The 19,038-nt window shown below is 43.9% G+C and overlaps 1 long non-coding RNA gene across 1 annotated transcript in view; it reads right to left on the reverse strand.

The window, feature by feature from the left end:
- LOC134357724 (uncharacterized) overlaps window positions 1-10,584 on the reverse strand; it is a 90,094-nt gene extending 79,510 nt beyond the window's left edge. Inside the window, exon 1 of the long non-coding RNA XR_010020713.1 lies at window positions 10,399-10,584. This is a non-coding gene — a long non-coding RNA (uncharacterized LOC134357724). The remainder of the gene's footprint in view (window positions 1-10,398) is intronic.
- Window positions 10,585-19,038: the final 8,454 nt, after the last annotated feature.

Consider the following 19,038-nt stretch of genomic DNA (forward strand, 5'->3'; position numbering starts at 1 on the left):
GTCTTGCGATCCGAGACAGTGCAGTTCCCGAACCAGGCAGTGATGCAGCTGCTCAGGATGCTCTCAATACAACCTCTGTAGAATGTGGTGAGGATGGGGGGTGGGAGATGGACTTTTCTCAGCCTTCGCAGAAAGTAGAGATGCTGCTGGGCTTTCTTTGCTATGGAGCTGGTGTTGAGGGACCAGGTGAGATTCTCTGCCAGGTGAACACCAAGAAATTTGGTGCTCTTAACGATCTCTATGGAGGAGTCGTCGATGTTCAGCAGAGAGTGGTCGCTCTGTGTCCTCCTGAAGTCAACAACCATCTCCTTTGTTTTGTTCACATTCAGAGATAGGTTGTTGCCTCTGCACCAGTCTGTTAGCCGCTGCATCTCCTCTCACTATGCTGACTCAATGATCTTGCTGATGAGACCCACCACGGTCATATCATCGGTGAACTTAATGATGTTGTTCGAGCTGTGTGTTGCAGCACAGTCGTGGGTCAGCAGAGTGAACAGCAGTGGACTGAGCACACAGCCCTGCGGGGCCCCCACGCTCAGTGTGATGGTGTTGGAGATGCTGCTTCCAATCCAGACTGACTGAGGTCTCCCAGTCAGGAAGTCTAGGATCCGGTTGCAGAGGGAGGTGTTCAGGCCCAGTAGGCTCAGCTTTCCAATCAGTTTCTGAGGAATGATTTTGTTGAATGCTGAACTGAAGTCTATGAACAGCATTCGAACGTATGTGTCTTTTTTGTCCAGGTGGGTTAGGACCAGGCGGAGGGTTGTCTGTTGAACGATTGGGACGGTGTGCGAACTGCAGGGTCTTGATGTGCCTCATGACGAGCCTCTCAAAACACTTCATGATGATGGATGCGACGGGACAGTAGTCGTTGAGGCAGGACACTGAAGACTTCTTCAGCACGGGGACGAGGGTGGCGGCCTTGAAGCACCTAGGAACGATGGCGCTGCCCAGGGAGATATTGAAGATGTCAGTGAGAATATCTGCTAGCTGGTCTGCACATCCTCTAAGCACTCTGCCAGGAATATTGTCTGGTCCAGCAGCCCTCCGTGGGTTGACCGTGCACGGAGTTCTCCCCACATCGACCACGGTAAGACAAAGCACCTGGTCATTTGGAGAAGGGGTGGTCTTCCTCGCCGCCACCTCATTTTCCACCTCAAAACGAGCATAGAAGTTGTTCAGCGCATCTGGGAGGGAGGCATCACCCATACAGTCAGGTGATGTTGTCCTGTAGTTGGTGATGTCTTGAATGCCCTTCCACATGCGCCGCATGTCGCTGCTGTCCTGGAAATAGCTGTGGATTCGCTGGGCGTGTGCAGCGAATCTGATGGCCCAGGACAGTTTGGCCCTCACTGTTGTTAGGGCTGCCTTGTCGCCTGCTCTGAAGACGGAGTCACGGGTTCTTAGCCGCGCACGCACCTCCGCGGTCATCCTTGGCTTCTGGTTAGCGCGTGTAGTGATGGTCTTGGTCACAGTGACGTCATCAGTGCACTTGCTGATATAGTCAGTCACTGATGCTGTGTACTCCTCTAAGCTGGTAGGGTCGCCATCGATTGCAGCCTCCCTGAACATGTGCCAGTCAGTGTGCTCAAAGCAGTCTTGAAGAGCAGAGTTGGCTCCTGCTGGTCAGGTTTTCACCTGCTTCTCAACTGGTCTGGAGTGTCTGGCGAGCGGTCTGTATGTTGGGATTAGCATAACAGAGATGTAGGTTGTAGTCTGAGTAACCGAGGTGGGGGTGTGACTCCGCCTGGTACGCGTCGGAAATGTTTGTGAAAACAAGGTTCAACGCAATCGCCCCTCTCGTTGCAAAGTCCACATTCTGATGGAATCTGGGGAGCACTGACTTAAGGTTCACATGGTTAAAATCTCCGGCGACGATAAACAGTCCATCAGGGTGTGTGTTCTGCAGTTTGCTAATAGCCCCATACAGTTCACAGAATGCCTCCTTAGCATTAGCGCTGAGGGGAATGTACACACCGAGTATAAGGACTGTGGTGAATTCCCGTGGTAAATAAAATTGTCATGGGGGGGGGCGCTGGGAGCGGACCCAAATGCAAGACACAAACACTGAAGAACTAAGAACTGGACTGGACTAGAGTTAGGGATGGGACAGGACACAGACCAGGAGCTGGGACAGGAACACAGACTTGGGCTAGGACTTTGGCAAGGAAAGTGGAACCAGGACAAGGAACTAGGAACTAGGAGTGTGGGCTAGGACTCTGAGCCAGAGACTGGACAGGGACTGGGAACCTGGGTCTTGGCTCTGGCTTGGACCCCATATCTAGGCGGGGACAAGATGTGGCTACAGGACTGGACGTGGAACTGCTGCACAGGACGAGGCACATGAACAGGACGAGAACCCGAAGCCTTGACTTGGTCAAGGGAGACAGGAACATGGAACACAGAGCGAGGACCCCTCCTTGGGAACAAGACTTGGGGCCGGGGCTCGATACAGAACACTGAGAGACAGATCTCACTCAAGGTAGGGGTAAACAGCCGGAACTACCCAGTGGAGGCAAGGGCACAAAGAGTTGGTACCCAACACAATGTAGCGGCAAACAGCCAGACCTACCTAGTGAAGGTGTGGACACAGAGACAGTTCCGGACTCCCGGTAGCGGCAAATGGCTGGACCTACCGAGCGAAGGTGTGGACACAGAGACAGTTCCCAACTCAAGGTAGCGGCAAATGGCTGGACCTACCTAGCGGAGGCGTGGACACAAGCATGGTAGCAGGCAAGGCTTCAGGCAAAGGTTTCAGGCGAGGCTTCAGGCGAAGGTAGCAGGTGACACTTCAGGCGAAGGTAGCAGGCGAGGGCTAGCGGAGACATGGACACAAGCGAGATAGCAGGCAAGGGCGAGGGGGAGGGGGAGGGGGAGGGGGAGTCCAGCAAATGAAGCTGAACCCAGGAGCTATTTATGTAGCCAGCCCAAAATGAGAATCAGATTCCTCAATTAGAGCACCCAACAGAACAAGGGAAGACCAGAAAACCTAGAATAAGGAATGATGGACTGGACCGTGAACCGGAATGCAGACTTCACGGACTGGACCATGACAAAAAATGGTCTGCATCTAACAGTCACAAACTCCACTAGCGATGTGCAGTATCTGGAAACTAGCACAGAGTTCTTGCAACATTTGTCAAATGCTTTGCCAAAGTCCATCATCTTTTCTGTTAAATTCCTTGAAAAACTCTCTGAGATTAGGTAGGCCCGACCTACCACACACAAAGCCATGCTTAATCAGTCCATGTCTATCCAAATACTTATATATCCAGTCCCTAAGAATACCTTCTAAAAACTTTCCCACTGCTGATATTAGGCTCAGCAGCCTATAGGTATATTTTTAGAGCCTTTTTCAAACAGCAGAACAACTTTGGTTATCCTCCAAACCTCAGGTACCTCATTTGTGGCTAAGGATGATTTAAATATCTCTGCTAGGGCCCCTTAATTTCTGCACTTGCCTCCCACAGGGTCCTAGGGAACACCTTGTCGGGCACATAGAAACATAGAAAATAGGTGCAGAAGTAGGCCATTCAGCCCTTCGAGCCTGCACCACCATTCAGTATGATCATGGCTGATCATCCAACTCAGAACCCTGTACCTGCCTTCTCTCCATACTCCCTGATCCCTTTAGCCACAAGGGCCATATCTAACTCCCTCTTAAATATAGCCAATGAACTGGCCTCAACTGTTTCCTGTGGCAGAGAATTCCACAGATTCACCAGTCTGTGTGAAGTTTTTCCTCATCTAGGTCCTAAAAGGCTTCCCCTTTATCCTTAAACTGTGACCCCTTGTTCTGGATTTCCCCAACATCGGGAACAATCTTCCTGCATCTAGCCTGTCCAATCCCTTTAGAATTTTATACGTTTCAATAAGATCCCTCCTCAATCTTCTAAATTCCAGCGAGTATAAGCCTAGTCGATCCAGTCTTTCATCATATCAAAGTCCTGCCATCCCAGGAATCAATCTGGTGAACCTTCTTTGTACTCCATCTATGGCAAGAATGTCTTTCCTCAGATTAGGCGACCAAAACTGCGCACAATACTCCAGGTGTGGTCTCACCAAGGCCTTGTACAACTGCAGTAGCACCTCCCTGCTCCTGTACTTGAATCCTCTTGCTATGAATGCCAGCATACCATTCGCCTTTTTCACCGCCTGCTGTACCTGCATGCCCACTTTCAATGACTGGTGTATAATGATACCCAGGTCTTGTTGCACCTCCCCTTTTCCTAATCGGCCACCATTCAGATAATAATCTGTTTTCCTGTTCTTGCCACCAAAGTGGATAACCTCACATTTATCCACATTAAATTGCATCTGCCATGAATTTGCCCACTCACCTAACCTATCCAAGTCACCCTACATCCCCTTAGCATCCTCCTCACAGCTAACACTGCCGCCCAGCTTTGTGTCATCTGCAGACTTGGAGATGCTGCATTTAATTCCCTCATCCAAGTCATCAATATATATTGTGAACAACTGGGGTCCCAGCACTGAGCCTTGCGGTACCCCACTAGTCACTGCCGCCCAGCGCCGTGTCACCCGCAGACTTGCAGGTGCTGCATTTAATTCCCTCATCCAAGTCATTAATATATATTGTAAACAACTGGGGTCCCAGCACTGAGCCTTGCGGTACCCCACTAGTCACTGCCGCCCAGCTTCGTGTCACCCGCAGACTTGGAGACGCTGCATTTAATTCCCTCTGCACTGCAGATTTATCCTCCCTAATTTGCCTCAGGACAAAAAACACCTCCCTGTCTGTAATCTGCATAGGATCCATGAAGTTGATGCCTCTTCTATAGACTCCACGTCCATCTCCCAAATAAATACAGATGCAAAAATTCCATTTAAGATCTCCCCCATCTCTTTTGGCTCCACACATGGATTACCATTCCGATCTTCCAGAGGACCAATTTTGTCCCTTGCAATCCTTTTGCTCTTAACATATCTGTACAATCCCTTCAGATTCTCCTTCGCCTTGTCTGCAAGGGCACATCATGCCTTCTGTTACCCCTCCTGATTTCTTTTTCAAGTGTTCTCTTGCATTTCTTATACCCATCAAGCTCCTCATTTGTTCCTACCTGCCCTTACCTGCTATGCACCTTTTTTTCATAACCAGGACCTCACTATCTCTTGAAAACCAAAGTTCCTTAACCAGGCACATACAAGCTGTGTACAGGTGTCCCCCGCTTTTCAAACGTTCGCTTTACTAAACCTCGCTGTTACGAAAGACCTTCATTAGTTACCTGTTTTCGCTAACAGAAGGTGTTTTCCCTGTTACGAAAAAAGGCAGCGCGCGATAAAAGCAGTGCGCGAGAAAAGGCAGCCCGTGCCCCGAGCAGCCAAACTCCTCCCCCGAAACTGCATTCTAGCCGGCTTTGCTTAAACACCTGCCTGTGAGCAGCCGTTAGCAAGATGAGTTCTAAGGTATCGGAAAAACCTGAAAGAGTTCGTAAGGGTGTTACACTTAGCATAAAACTAGACATAATTAAGCATTTTGAGATAGAAGAAGGTGACCTGCCTGCCCTGATGGAAACAGACAATGATGAGATGACACCCCAGTGTCCCACCACCCCAACCCCCGGGTCGCGGACTGATACATTACCGCGAAGAATGCAGCCATTCAGCGGTAGCCTGAACGCACCCAGCACATCTTTAAGAAAAAAGCCGAAATAAACAAGCTAATTAATTAGGTGCCGCCCAGCACATAAATGTCGGTCCAGTTCAGAGGCGATTGCCAATTGCGTTGCCTCTGATCTGGGCCGACATTTACGTGCCGGGCAGTACCTAATTAATTAGCTTGTTTATTTTGGCTTTTTTCTTAAAGATGTGCTGGGTGCATCCCGGCTACCGCTGTACCCCTGCACGCTTCGCAGACCGGTATCTGTTCGCTGCCCGGAGGTTAGGGACCACTGCACCACCCCAACCTCCGACGACTCAGCCTAACACACCATCATCAGTGTGCTCGGCGCTGTCTTCCCAATTCCTGTAAGTGATACTACATTGTACATACATTATTTCTACTTTACTGGAGAGAGTGTTTCTGCCCAGAGCGCTTGCATGAGATTTTCGCTACAGTGGACAGTGCGGCAATGATTGTAGAAAAGTATTTCTACTTTATATAGGCTGTGTATTTATCATATCATTCCTGCTTTTACTACATGTTACTGTTATTTTAGGTTTTATGTGTTATTTGGCATGATTTGGTAGGTTATTTTTTGGGTCTGTGAACGCTCACAAATTTTTCCCATGTAAATAAATGATAATTGCTTCTTCACTTTACGACATTCCGACTTACGAACCGTTTCATAGGAACGCTCTACCTTTGGATGGCGGGGGAAACCTGTACTCTCAAAATTTCACTTTTGAAAGGCCTCCCATTTACCACGTACACCTTTGCCAGAAAGCTGCCTAACTCAATTCACACTTGCCAGATCCTTTCTGATACCACCAAGATTGGCCTTTCTCCAATTTAGAATTTCAACCTGCTGATCAGACCTATCTTTTTCCATATTTACTTTCAAACTATTTACTTTGAAATGGTATTATGATCACGAGATACAAAATGTTCCCCTACACAAACTTTTGTCACCTGATCTGTCTCATTCCCTAAAAGGAGATCAAATATCACGCATTCTCTCACTGGAACATCTATGTACTGATTAAGGAAACTTTCCTGAACACATATGACAAACTCTATCCCATCTGGTCATTTTACAGTATGGGAGTCCGAGTCAATATGTGGAAAGTTAAAATCGTCTACAATATCAACGTTATGTTTCTTGCATCAGTCCGCAAACCCTCTACAAATTTGTTCCTTTAAATCCCCTGGACTTTTGAGTTTCTATAATATAGGCCCATAAATGTGGTCATACCTTTCTTATTCCTCAGTTCCACCCATAAACTACACTAGACGAGTTCTCCAGTCTGTCCTGACTAAGCACTGCCGTGACACCCTCCTCCGTTAATTTCTCCCATACTGTTACTCGTAAAACAGCAGAAACCTGGAATATTGAGCTGCCAGTCCTGCAGACAAGTTTCACTAATAGCTGCAATCTCACCATTTCATGTGTTGATCCATACCCTGAGCTCATCTTCCTTTCCTACAATACTTCTTGTATTGAAAAATTAACAGCTCAGGACATTTGTCGCACCATGGTCAACCTTTTTAATTTATCTGCAAAGAAAATTGATCTTTTATTAAAAAAATGTAAGTATGATGGATAGCTTAAAAAATTATAGTATAAGTTAGAAGTGGATTCCCCTAAAATCAAAACTATATGAACATCCAATCATTAAACTTATTGATCTTTGGCAATACAAGTGTAAAATTTCTAATATAAAATCTTTGCCAGTTTGGGAGTGTTTCATTCTCAGAGTGGCCAAAATAGAATTCCAGTGCAGCTGTGGATTATGCATGGCCTAAAACTACCTTGAGTCAACTGCACGATGGAAATGGGAATCCAAACTCTTTCCTAGGGTAGCTGAAACCAATTTCTGGAAACCTAATATGATTTGTAGCCTCCTGAGCCCCGATCACCTGAGCACACTCATAACTATTCCTGCTAACCAGTAATTATCCACCAAAGTATCTCATTCTGTCCCTTCTATTGCTGACCTTCATTTGCCTGAGGTGCCCTCCTGTCTTAATCACTGAAGGATGGTCAACAGCTGTGACTGAGCTTGAATACTACCACCTCCTACAAAGTGAAACCATGCCACATAGGTGATAACAAAACTCTGCTCCCAGATGAACTCAGTGCCTTTTATGTTTGCTTTGACTGTCATAAACATGGAAGTACCTTGGAAGAGTATGGTAACCTGCCCTAATGACTAGTATCCACTGTGATGAAGTGTTTTGAGAGGTTGGTGAGGTACAGTTGGAGGTACAGTTTTGGGAGGTACAGTTATTACCCCTCAATTATCAGGCTCTTGAAGCAGAGGGGATATCTTCAGTCACCCCACCATGGAATTATTCCCACAACCTATGGACCCTTTCAAGAACACTTCATCTCTTATTCTTTGATATTTATTGTTTGTTTATTTATTTATTTATTATTAGTAGTAGTCATATTTCTTTTATTCTTTCTTTCTTTGTATTTGCATAGTTTGTTGTCTTTTGCACATTGATTGTTTTTTCCATCACGATAGGTGTGATCTTTCATTGATTCTATTGTGCTTCTTGTGTTTACTAAGATTGGCTGCAAGAAAATGAATCTCAGGTTTCTACTTTGATTATAAATTTACTTTGAACTCATTTGCCCTAGCCTAATGCCCTGATCCTCCAAATATTTGACACTCTTCAAACCCTTTCATCACAGGTCTTTCCCTGTGAATCCTAGGTTTGACTTTGGTTTTAGGTCTTCCTTGTTGAGTGAAAGAGAGGCTACTTTCAGTATTAGTCAGCCCCAATGAATTTCCAAACTGTGGACACATGAGAAATGTTTGTTGGCATACCACACAGCAACCACTTCATGTATTTCTGCAGTTGCACAATTATTCTAATACCATGTGAATTCGCAAATGTTGAGAAGGCTGCTGGCAGATAGATTTTTAATGTGTTCTATGTTGTTATAAAGTATGCAAGGCAAACAAATGTGTGTTGTGCAAATGGGTTCTTGCAGATTAAGAAGCACTTTACGTGAGTGTGCTAATACAAATAATGTGTAGGAAGCAAACGTTTTTAGCATTAATGGTATGTGCTATTTTGAATTGTGAAGAGGGTATTAAAGCATTATCAAATCAACGACGTCAGGCTGGAAATTTCTGATTCTGGAAAAATTTATATTGAATTAGAACAATAGCTAATAGATCAAAGTAAATATATTATCAAGGTACATATCTGTCAATATATACAACCATGGGATTCATTTTCTCGCATGCAAACACAGTATATCCAAGAAACACAATCGATTTCCTGAAAGTCCGCACCCAACTGGATGGACAAATTATGACTGTGCAAATATGAAAGAAAAAAAAATAACAATAATAAATAAATCATTAACTATCGAGAACATGAAGAGTTCTTGAAAGTGAGTCCATGGGTTGCGGGGATATTTCGGTAATAGGGCAGGTGAAATTGTGTGAAGTTAACCCCTATGGGTCAAGAGCTTGGTGGCTAAGCAAAAAAAAAGAGGGAAAAAAACCAACAAAAAATAGAATTGTATCAGCAGCGAGTCTATAATGCCCCCATCTGGGCTGCCGTTGGCTGCCCAACAACTCCACTTGCGAGGTACTTGTTACTACTGAATGTTTACTAGAGAGTAGGGAAAGAGTGGGTTGCTGAAAGTTTCCTGTTTATTACCTCGAAGATAATTTTATCTTGTTGCAGAAGTTGCTAGGAAGTAGGGTTTGCTGCACCGCCACCAGGTCTGGGTCACTACGTTCATAAATTGCTCCTTTCGAATCTGGACGATCTTACTTCGAACACAGGGCTAGGTTTCCTGTCACTGCACCACCCCACCCCCAATTTAGCTGTTTTTTAAAAAAAATATCCCTTTCGGCAACATTTCGTACCCTGCACCTCCCCAGAGAGATCGCAGTGCTGTTTAAAATCTACTCAAGCCCAAAGGAGGGTATGAAATTAATATCAGACAGGAAAAGACAATTGGAAAAGGGTTATTAAGTACAAAAATTGTTGTAAGAGCTCCCAGCAAACTAAAAATAAATTATACAATTCGCAAGCGCATGTAGCATGAAGCCTACAGCTAATAATGATTCGAGTAACGCTCGAATCGGTCCACGCGGGACCAAATCCCCGGCCGTTGACAATTTGTTTCACAAGCGTGTGGGCTAGTGTAAACTTTCTAAATGATGTGGCCGCCGAGGAAGTATTTATTGTCATCCTTCATTGCACTTGATCGAGTGCATGAGAATGATTAAACCGAGCCTAGCGCAGAGCCAGCACGCAAGGTGAAAGATCTACCTTAAAAATACATTCTGACCATTGCCGTAATACACGCGTTCACATAAAGCCACTCGCTTCGAAAGGTTTTGTTCAATCATCAGTCCCTTAGTAAATAAAACTGAGATTCAGAGGGACAGTCATTCCCAATTCCTTTATTAACAAAACAATCGATTATGTCACTTCACTTCGAGTCTGACTTTGTTAATATCGTGGATAGTAAATAACTTGCACGGCAAAAATGACTTCAAGATGATAAGGTGAACGGAACTAGAAAATATCCCCATTGCAAAAACAACCCCTTCCATGACACCTGCAGTAGCTTTACAAAACAAATAACAAACATCGGGGAGAGGGGTATACAGTACCAGGAACTGGCGCGGGGATTTATTCTAGGGCACATTTCACAAACTGGAGACATTTACATTTTTTTCCTGCGTTTGACGTCGCTACCTTCAATCCATTAAACATGCCAAAATAACAAACGTATTCCTCACCTTTGTGTCTCTCCATTTCTTTCGGTGGTAAAAATGCGTCAGTCTAGAGACAAAAGGGGATTTTTTTTTTCTTCTTGCTTGGCCTTAAAAGTTCTTCTTGTTTTGCTGTAGGATCTGCAGCGAGCAGTTTTTTTTTCCACTCGATGCCTGTGCCCCGGGGCCGTGCTGACGCGCCGGGGCTGCGCCGTTCTCCTTCCCCCGCCCCCGCCTTTGCCCCCGCCTTTGCTCCTGCCGCCACCGCCGCCTCGCTCAGTCACCTCCAGAAAACACACCACCTTTTCCCGGCAGCCAGCCCTCACTGTGAGCACCCCCACATCTCACAGTCCCACAGCTGACGCTACCAGCGAGCTGGCAGTCCACTGGGCGGTGGGATGTTAGCACAAGAGCGCGCTGAGCCACAGTTCCAAACCAACCATTCCCAAACCTTTACTGGCATGCCCGCTTCCGATATGGTTAGGTATTTTGTCTGACCTCCACAGCAGGGGGTTCCATTAAATATTTTAACCCTTTAATTGTCACGACCTCACCTGCCCCAACATCACTCGACTGTCAACCCGAACTAGATAATCTACCCCCATTTTTTTGTGTCAAGAACACAAAATGCTGAAAAATATTTCCGCAGGTCAAACAGCTGCGGCAAGAAAAACAGTTAATGTTCCTTATCTGTCGCCCTTCGTCATCTTATGCCCATCTCCTTCAATTATAAAGACTGATCAGCATTAGGTTTATCACCGGCATGTGACGTGAAATTTGTTAACTTAGCAGCAACAGTTCATTGCAATAGATAATCTAGCAGAGAAGGAAAAAATAATAAATAAAGTAAAATAATAATAATAAATAAACAAGTAAATCAATTACGTATACTCAATGGATTTTAAAGACGTGCAAAAACAGAAATACTGAATATTTTAAAAAATGTGAGGTAGTGTCCAAAGATTCAATGTTCATTTAGGAATCGATGGCAGAGGGGAAGAAGCTGTTCCTGAATCGCTGAGTGTGTGCCTTCAGGCTTCTGTACCTCCTACCTGATGGTAACAGTGAGAAAAGGGCATGCCCTGGGTCCTGGAGGTCTTAATAATGGACGCTGCCGTCCTGAGACATCCCTCCCTAAAGATGTCCTGGGTACTTTGTAGGCTCGTACCCAAGATGGAGCTGACTAGATTTACAACATTCTGCAGCTTCTTTCAGTCCTGTGCAGTAGCCCCTCCATACCAGACAGTCATACAGCCTGTCAGAATGCTCGCCACGGTACAACTATAGAAGTTTCTGAGTGTATTTGTTGACATGCCAAATCTCTTCAAACTCCTAATAAAGCATAGCTGCTGTCTTGCCTTCTTTATAACTACATCATATGTTGAGACCAGGTTAGATCCTCAGAGATCTTGACACCCAGGAACATGAAACTGCTCACTCTCTCCACTTCTGATCCCTCTATGAGGATTGGCATGTGTTCCTTCATCTTACCCTTCCTGAAGTCTACAATCAGCTCTTTCATCTTACTGACGTTGAGTGCCAGGTTGTTGCTGCGGCACCATTCCACTAGTTGGCATACCTCACTCCTGTACACCCTCTTGTCACCACCTGAGATTCTACCAACAATGGTTGTATTGTCAGCAAATTTATAGATGGTATTTGAGCTATCCCTAGCCACACAGTCATGTATATATAGAGAGTAGAACAGTGGGCTAAGCACATGCTCCTGAGGTGCGCCAGTGTTGATCATCAGCAAGGGGGATACGTTATCACCAATCCGCACAGACTGTGGTCTTCCGGTTAGGAAGTCCAGGGTCCAATTGCAGAGAAAGGTACAGAGGCCCAGGTTCTGCAACTTCTCAATCAGGATTGTGGGAATAATGGTATTTAATGCTGAGCTATAGTCAATGAACAGCATCCTGACGTAGATGTTTGTGTTGTCCAAGTGGTCTAAAGTCACGTGGAAAGCCATTGAGATTGCAACTGCCGTTGACCTATTGTGGCGATAGACAAATTGCAATGGGTCCAGGTCCTTGCTGAAGGAGAAGTTCAGTCTAGTCATGACCAACCTCTCAAAGCATTTCATCACTGTCGATATGAGTGCTACCGGGTGATAGTCATTAAGACAGCCCACATTATACTTCTTAGACACTGATATAATTGTTGCCTTTTTGAAGAAAGTGAGAACTCTCACCCTTAGCAGTGAGAGATTGAAAATGTCTTTGAATACTCCTGCTAATTGATTGGCACAGGTTTTTAGAGCCCTACCAGGTACTCCATCGGGACCTTCCACCTTTCGAGGGTTCACTCTCTTTAAAGACAGCCTAACATCGGCCTCTGAGACAGAGATCACAGAATGATCAGGTGCAGCAGGAACCTTCACAGAGTTACACCCTGAAACATCAACAATGTCTCCCCATTACCCCCCAATGCTGTTCCATTCCTCCAGTTCCTTTAGCAGATTGTTTGTGCTCCAATGTCCAGCACTTGCAATGTCTTGTGTCTCCTTGATTAACTTGCCTGATTTGTTCCTTCGTTATTTTCTGTAATCACCATCTCTTCCCATCCCTTTTACCTATCGCTCTGCCTCTGAAGCGCAGTTTCGTTGACTTTATCTGCAGACAAAAAAGTTCAGCTGCTACTGTACAGTATTTTGTACCATCAAACAAGGATGAAAATGCCTTATTGATTATTTATAACTCTGAATCTAAAGTCTGCTTACTTACCTTGATTTCCTTATAGATGTTAACATTAAATTAGCAATCAAGTTTTCATTTTTATTGTTCAATCTATGTGCATTACTGATATGTCTGCCCTCCTTGCTTAAGTTTATACAGATTTGCTTCTTCCATTCAGAGAAGTCATAGAGGTAGTGAGTACCATATTGTTTGGATGATTGGCCGACAGTAGCTTATGGAAAGTCTAAGGTCAGTGTTGGATGAACTACAGAGCTCAAAGCAAAATCATGCTCCTTAAGTGCTAAGCGCTTGTCAGTCTTGGAGGAACGATACCAAGTTATTTTTTTCATCTTGAATTGCACACTAACCTCCTTTAGCCTGATCTGGATTTATAATCACCAGGGGAATTCTTGAGAAATGAACCACTTTTAGCATTGAAGGATTTCATCCCAAAATGTCACCTGTTTGTTAATTTCCATAACGTAGTCCGATCTGCTGAGTTGCTCCAGCATTTTGTGTGTTTTAGCATTGAATATTGGTTGACAGCATTTGCTGTTGACAAGTGAGCTGGAAGTGTAGAAGCACATGTAACTTACAATATACAGTTTATTGAAGAATACATTCGTTTCACTGAAATTTTGAAGTGTGGAGAAATAACTAAAGCACCTTCTACTGATAAAAGCAGGCTAATTTCTCCCAGAGAAAATAAATAGTGTTTGCTGAATACATCCTGTATGCAAAATCAGTCTGGCACTTATCAGCCCTAGTTCTGATAAAGAATCATCAACCTGAACTGTAGACAGTCTCTTTCCACAAATAGTGCCAGGCATGCTGAGTGTTTCCAACACGTTTCTAACGTGCTTCTGGGTTTTTTTTGGCCACAAGATTTGTTTGAAAAGGAACTTATTCAATCTTTGAATTGCTATAACATTCTTATGTTGCCACCAGCTCCAATTTGAAATACAGTTTAAGACAATTCGCATTTAGGTTCCTGCTATTGGAATTACAGCTAGAATACATTTATATTATTTAAGTAGATAAAGGACAAAAGCGCCAATGAATTGGTGAAGGTAAAAGTTCACCAAAAGATTTTTGATATTGGTAGTAAAATAACAATAATACTCAAACTTATCGACCTAGCCCGAAGTTGGAGCAGTCAGATTAAAGGCATGACAATACCAAAGTTCGAAGTAAATTTATTATCAAAGTATGTAGTATGGTTAGCAGACAGGAAGCAAAGAGTGGGAATAAACGGGACCTTTTCAGAATGGCAGGCGGTGACTAGTGGGGTACCGCAAGGCTCAGTGCTGGGACCCCAGTTGTTTACAATATATATTAATGACTTGGATGAGGGAATTAAATGCAGCATCTCCAAGTTTGCGGATGACACGAAGCTGGGTGGCAGTGTTAGCAGTGAGGAGGATGCTAAGAGGATGCAGGGTGACTTAGATAGGTTGGGTGAGTGGGCAAACTCATGGCAGATGCAATTTAATGTGGATAAATGTGAAGTTATCCACTTTGGTGGCAAAAATAGGAAAACAGATTATTATCTGAATGGTGGCCGATTAGGAAAAGGGGAGGTGCAACGAGACCTGGGTGTCATTATACACCAGTCATTGAAAGTGGGCATGCAGGTACAGCAGGCGGTGAAAAAGGCAAATGGTATGCTGGCATTTATAGCAAGAGGATTCGAGTACAGGAGCAGGGAGGTACTACTGGAGTTGTACAAGGCCTTGGTGAGACCACACCTGGAGTATTGTGTGCAGTTTTGGTCCCCTAATCTGAGGAAAGACATCTTTGCCATAGAGGGAGTACAAAGAAGGTTCACCAGATTGATTCCTGGGATGGCAGGACTTTCATATGAAGAAAGACTGGATGAACTGGGCTTGTACTCGTTGGAATTTAGAAGATTGAGGGGGGATCTGATTGAAACGTATAAGATCCTAAAGGGATTGGACAGGCTGGATGCAGGAAGATTGTTCCCAATGTTGGGGAAGTCCAGAACGAGGGGTCACAGTTTGAGGATAGAGGGGAAGCCTTTTAGGACCGAGATTAGGAAAAACTTCTTCACACAGAGAGTGGTGAATCTGTGAAATTCTCTGCCACAGGAAACTGTTGAGGCCAGTTCATTGGCTATGTTTAAGAGGGAGTTAGATATGGCCCTTGTGGCTACAGGGGTCAGGGGGTATGGAGGGAAGGCTGGGGCGGGGTTCTGAGTTGGATGATCAGCCATGATCATAATAAATGGCGGTGCAGGCTCGAAGGGCCGAATGGCCTACTCCTGCACCTATTTTCTATGTTTCTATGTTTCTATGTATATGTCACCATGTACAACCCTAAGATTCATTTTCTTGCATGCATTCACTGTAGAACAAAGAAATACAATAGAATCAATGAAAACTTACACACAAAAAATAGCAAGCAACCATTGTGCAACAGAAGACAAACTGCAAATACAGATAACTACAGGTAATAATAATTATAGCTGAATGAGTTGTAGAGTCCTTGAAAGAGAGCTTAAAGGTTGTCTAATCAGTTCATTGTTCAGATAAGTGAATATATCCATGCTGATTCGGGGGCCTGATCGTTGAAGTGTAATAACTATTTTTCAGCCTGTTGGTGGGGGTCCTAAGGTTCATGTACCTCCTTCCTGATGGCAGCAGTGAGAAGAGAGCGTGGCCTGGATGGTGGGGGTCTTTGATGAGGGATGCTGCTTTCCAGGTAGTCAAGGCAAAAGAACCAGTAATAGTTAATATTTAGGTCCATCTACAAGGTAGAGATGCCAGATGATGCAGTTGTACAGCATCAAATGCAATCTTAAATTTACTAGGAAGAGGCTAGAAGTTATAAATTTGAAAAAGAAATTTAATCTAGAAACTTGATGACTTTCTTCACAAGGTAGATGTTGATAAGCTTTTTCCATGGATGAAGTGTCTACATGTGGGGTCACAGACTTAGAATAAAGGGATACCCAGACAGGAACTTAGAATAGAATGAATTTCACATAAGGAGGCGTGTGGATTTTGCATGTCCTTACTTCGGGTGGCTGCAGTCATTCAGCACATTCAAGACCACGATCATAGATTTCTAACAGTCAGATAAGCAGGTGTAATGAACTACAATTATAGTCATAATTTTATTGATGAATTTGGCTTAATCCCATTCTTATGTTCTGAAAGTGTGTTGCACTTAAAATTGTAATAATGTGATATTTATGAAACTTCAAGTAAGTGGTGATAGTTCTAGAGAATACTTTCTTGTACCCAAATAACATCTTGTTGATATCAGGAAATCTTTGCTTTTGCTTAAGCCCACAGTTATTTTTATTCCTATATTTTGCCATTTTTTGTACCCAATTCGATTTGTATAACAGCACAATTCTATGGCCTTTTGACCAAGTATTTATCTGTAAGCTTGGACAGCAGAACAATGTCCCTAGCGTTCTAGATGGGTGAAGAAGAACTTGTTAGTGGGCGATACACCTAGCAAACCCAAGTGTGTGGAGCAGTATCCCATCCTCTACGTAAGTAGGAAAAGAAAGGATGTGGATGAGAATTGGTAATGAATCCAGTGTCTTGTATTGGTGATATCTAGTTCTTGATTGGTGAAGTTGCAAAGGCAGCCAAGAGAAAAATATGAAGAAGGTTGTAAAGCTGAGTGGACGTGTTATGAAAAGATCTCAGCTCTGGAGGAAAGGGGGAAGTACCTGGAGACATTTAGGAGAGCTAAAACCTGATGCTGATTCAGAAAGCATGAAAACATTTTGATATTTTTCCTTGCTCCTCCTTGTCTTGAATTATGAATATTCATTCTTAACCTTTTCTTTGTCTCTGGCTCATGATGTATTTTCCAGAAACTTTATGAGGGTGTGCAGTGAAAATCCAGTAAAATTGTCCCAGGGGTTTCAGATTTGCCATTTTAGGAGACTGAGCAGACTAGAGCTCTGTACTTTGGAGTTCAGAAGAAAGAGAGATCAGAATCAGGTCTATTATCACTGTCTTATATACAGTAATTTGACTTTTGTTGTTTTGCTGCAGCAGTACAATGCAAAAACATAAAATTAGTATAAATTACAAAATCCATAAATAGAGCTAAATAAAGAATAATGAGGCAGTGTTCGTGGGTTAATGAACTGTTCGGAAATCTGAAGGTGGAGGAGAACAAGCTGCTTCTGAAACATTGAGTGTGTGTCATCAGGCTTCTGTACCTCCTCCCTGATGGTAGTAATGAGAAGAGGACATGACCCAGATGATGAGGGTCCTTAATGATGAATGCCACCTTCATGGTTGAATCTACACCCCTCTGCACCCTCTTGTGTTCCTATTGTGAGGAGATCCAGGATTACCCCTATTAACTGTTTGGAGAGAGACATTTATCATTGATGGTTTGTTTGAAAAGGAGAGAGAGACAGAGTTATTTACCACTGATATGTTGCTTTTGAAAAGAGAGAGAGAGAGACAAAGATTAACGTTTGGACTGTCACTTTAAGGCATTGGAAGTAACTTTGGATTTCTACTGAGTTTGGAGTTGGAGACAGCACCGAGCAGCTCGAAGGTTGCTATAGTGACCAAAGGCTGGTTGTTGATATTACTTGCAAGGACAGGTTGCCTGCTTGTGCATTTCTTTACAGACAAAGGAAGGAGGGACTCTTTGAATGACAGGTGATGCTCAGCCTGATGAAATAAATGGGAGGTCAGATGATACAGACCTCAGGACACATGATCTGGACACTGAATGAACATTGTTGTGCCCGCAAAGAAAGTGGGTTTTTTGGAGGATCTATCAGGCGGATCGATCCAAATTGCTATTCCATCGGTGAAGAAGGGGTTGACTGGTGGGCAGTTGTCTATGTGTCCACCCTCGCCGGGGTGATAGCTCCACCACAGAAGACCGGTCCCCCTGGTTAAAGTCACAGTCGGTGATTTGTAAAGGATTTCGGAGGACGACGAGAAGATCGATGGCATCAGCTCACCTGAAGACTCAACTCTCTCTCTCTCTCTCTCTCTCTCTCTCCATCACTACTCAACTAAATACCATGAACTGAACTGAACTGAACTTTACTCAACATCGTAAGACTGTATCTTTTTACCCCTAGACTTAAAGAAGCTTGGTTTTTTCATACATATATATTCCACACTTACTTTTATATATAATCATTGCTAACCTGTTTGATTTATTTACATTTATATTACTGTATTGTGTAGTTACTAATAAATATTATTAGTTTATAGCAATATGAGACTCCAAAGTGTTTTCCATCTCTGCTGGTTCTTTGTCCCCGTCACGGGGTACGTGACACTATGCATTGGAGCATCCATACCAGACTAGGATGCAACGAGTCTCCACCATACTTCTATAGAAGTTCATAAAAGTCTTTGTTGATAATCTCCTCAAACTTCTAATGAAGTACAGCACCTGCCATTCCTTCCTCAGGACTACATCAATGTGTTGGGCCCAGTATAGATACCCTGAGAGGCTGACACCCAGGAACTTGAAGCTACTTACCCTTTCCACCGTTATGTGTTTTCCTGATTTTTTTCCTTCCTGAAGTCCACAATCTATTCCTTGGTCCTGCTGATATTGAATGCAAGGTTTTTGTTGCAACATCACTCAAACCACCAATCTGTCCCACTGCTGTATGCCTTCTTGTTGCCATCTGAGATTAAACTTATCTCATTGAAACTTGCAAATTTCATACAAACCTGGACAATTAGATGCAAGGTGGATTTTTCCCGTGAGTGAAGAGTCTAGAATAAGAGTTCTCTGCCCTGGAATAAAAGGTAGACATTATAGAGCTGGGATGCAGGAAAATTCTTCATGTAGTGGGTGCTAAATCTTTGGAGTGTTTTACCCCCCAAGGGCTGTGGAGGTGTGGAAATAGAGTTTTAAGGCATCCGATAGTCTTGCGAGACCATGGATCTGCGCCTGGAAAGTCTTCACTCTGCAAGTCTCCCCTTTCCACAACACCAATGTTGTCCAAGGGAAGGAC

This window comes from Mobula hypostoma, chromosome 17 (genome assembly GCF_963921235.1).
Source record: "Mobula hypostoma chromosome 17, sMobHyp1.1, whole genome shotgun sequence".
Classification (NCBI taxonomy): Eukaryota; Metazoa; Chordata; class Chondrichthyes; order Myliobatiformes; family Myliobatidae; genus Mobula; species Mobula hypostoma.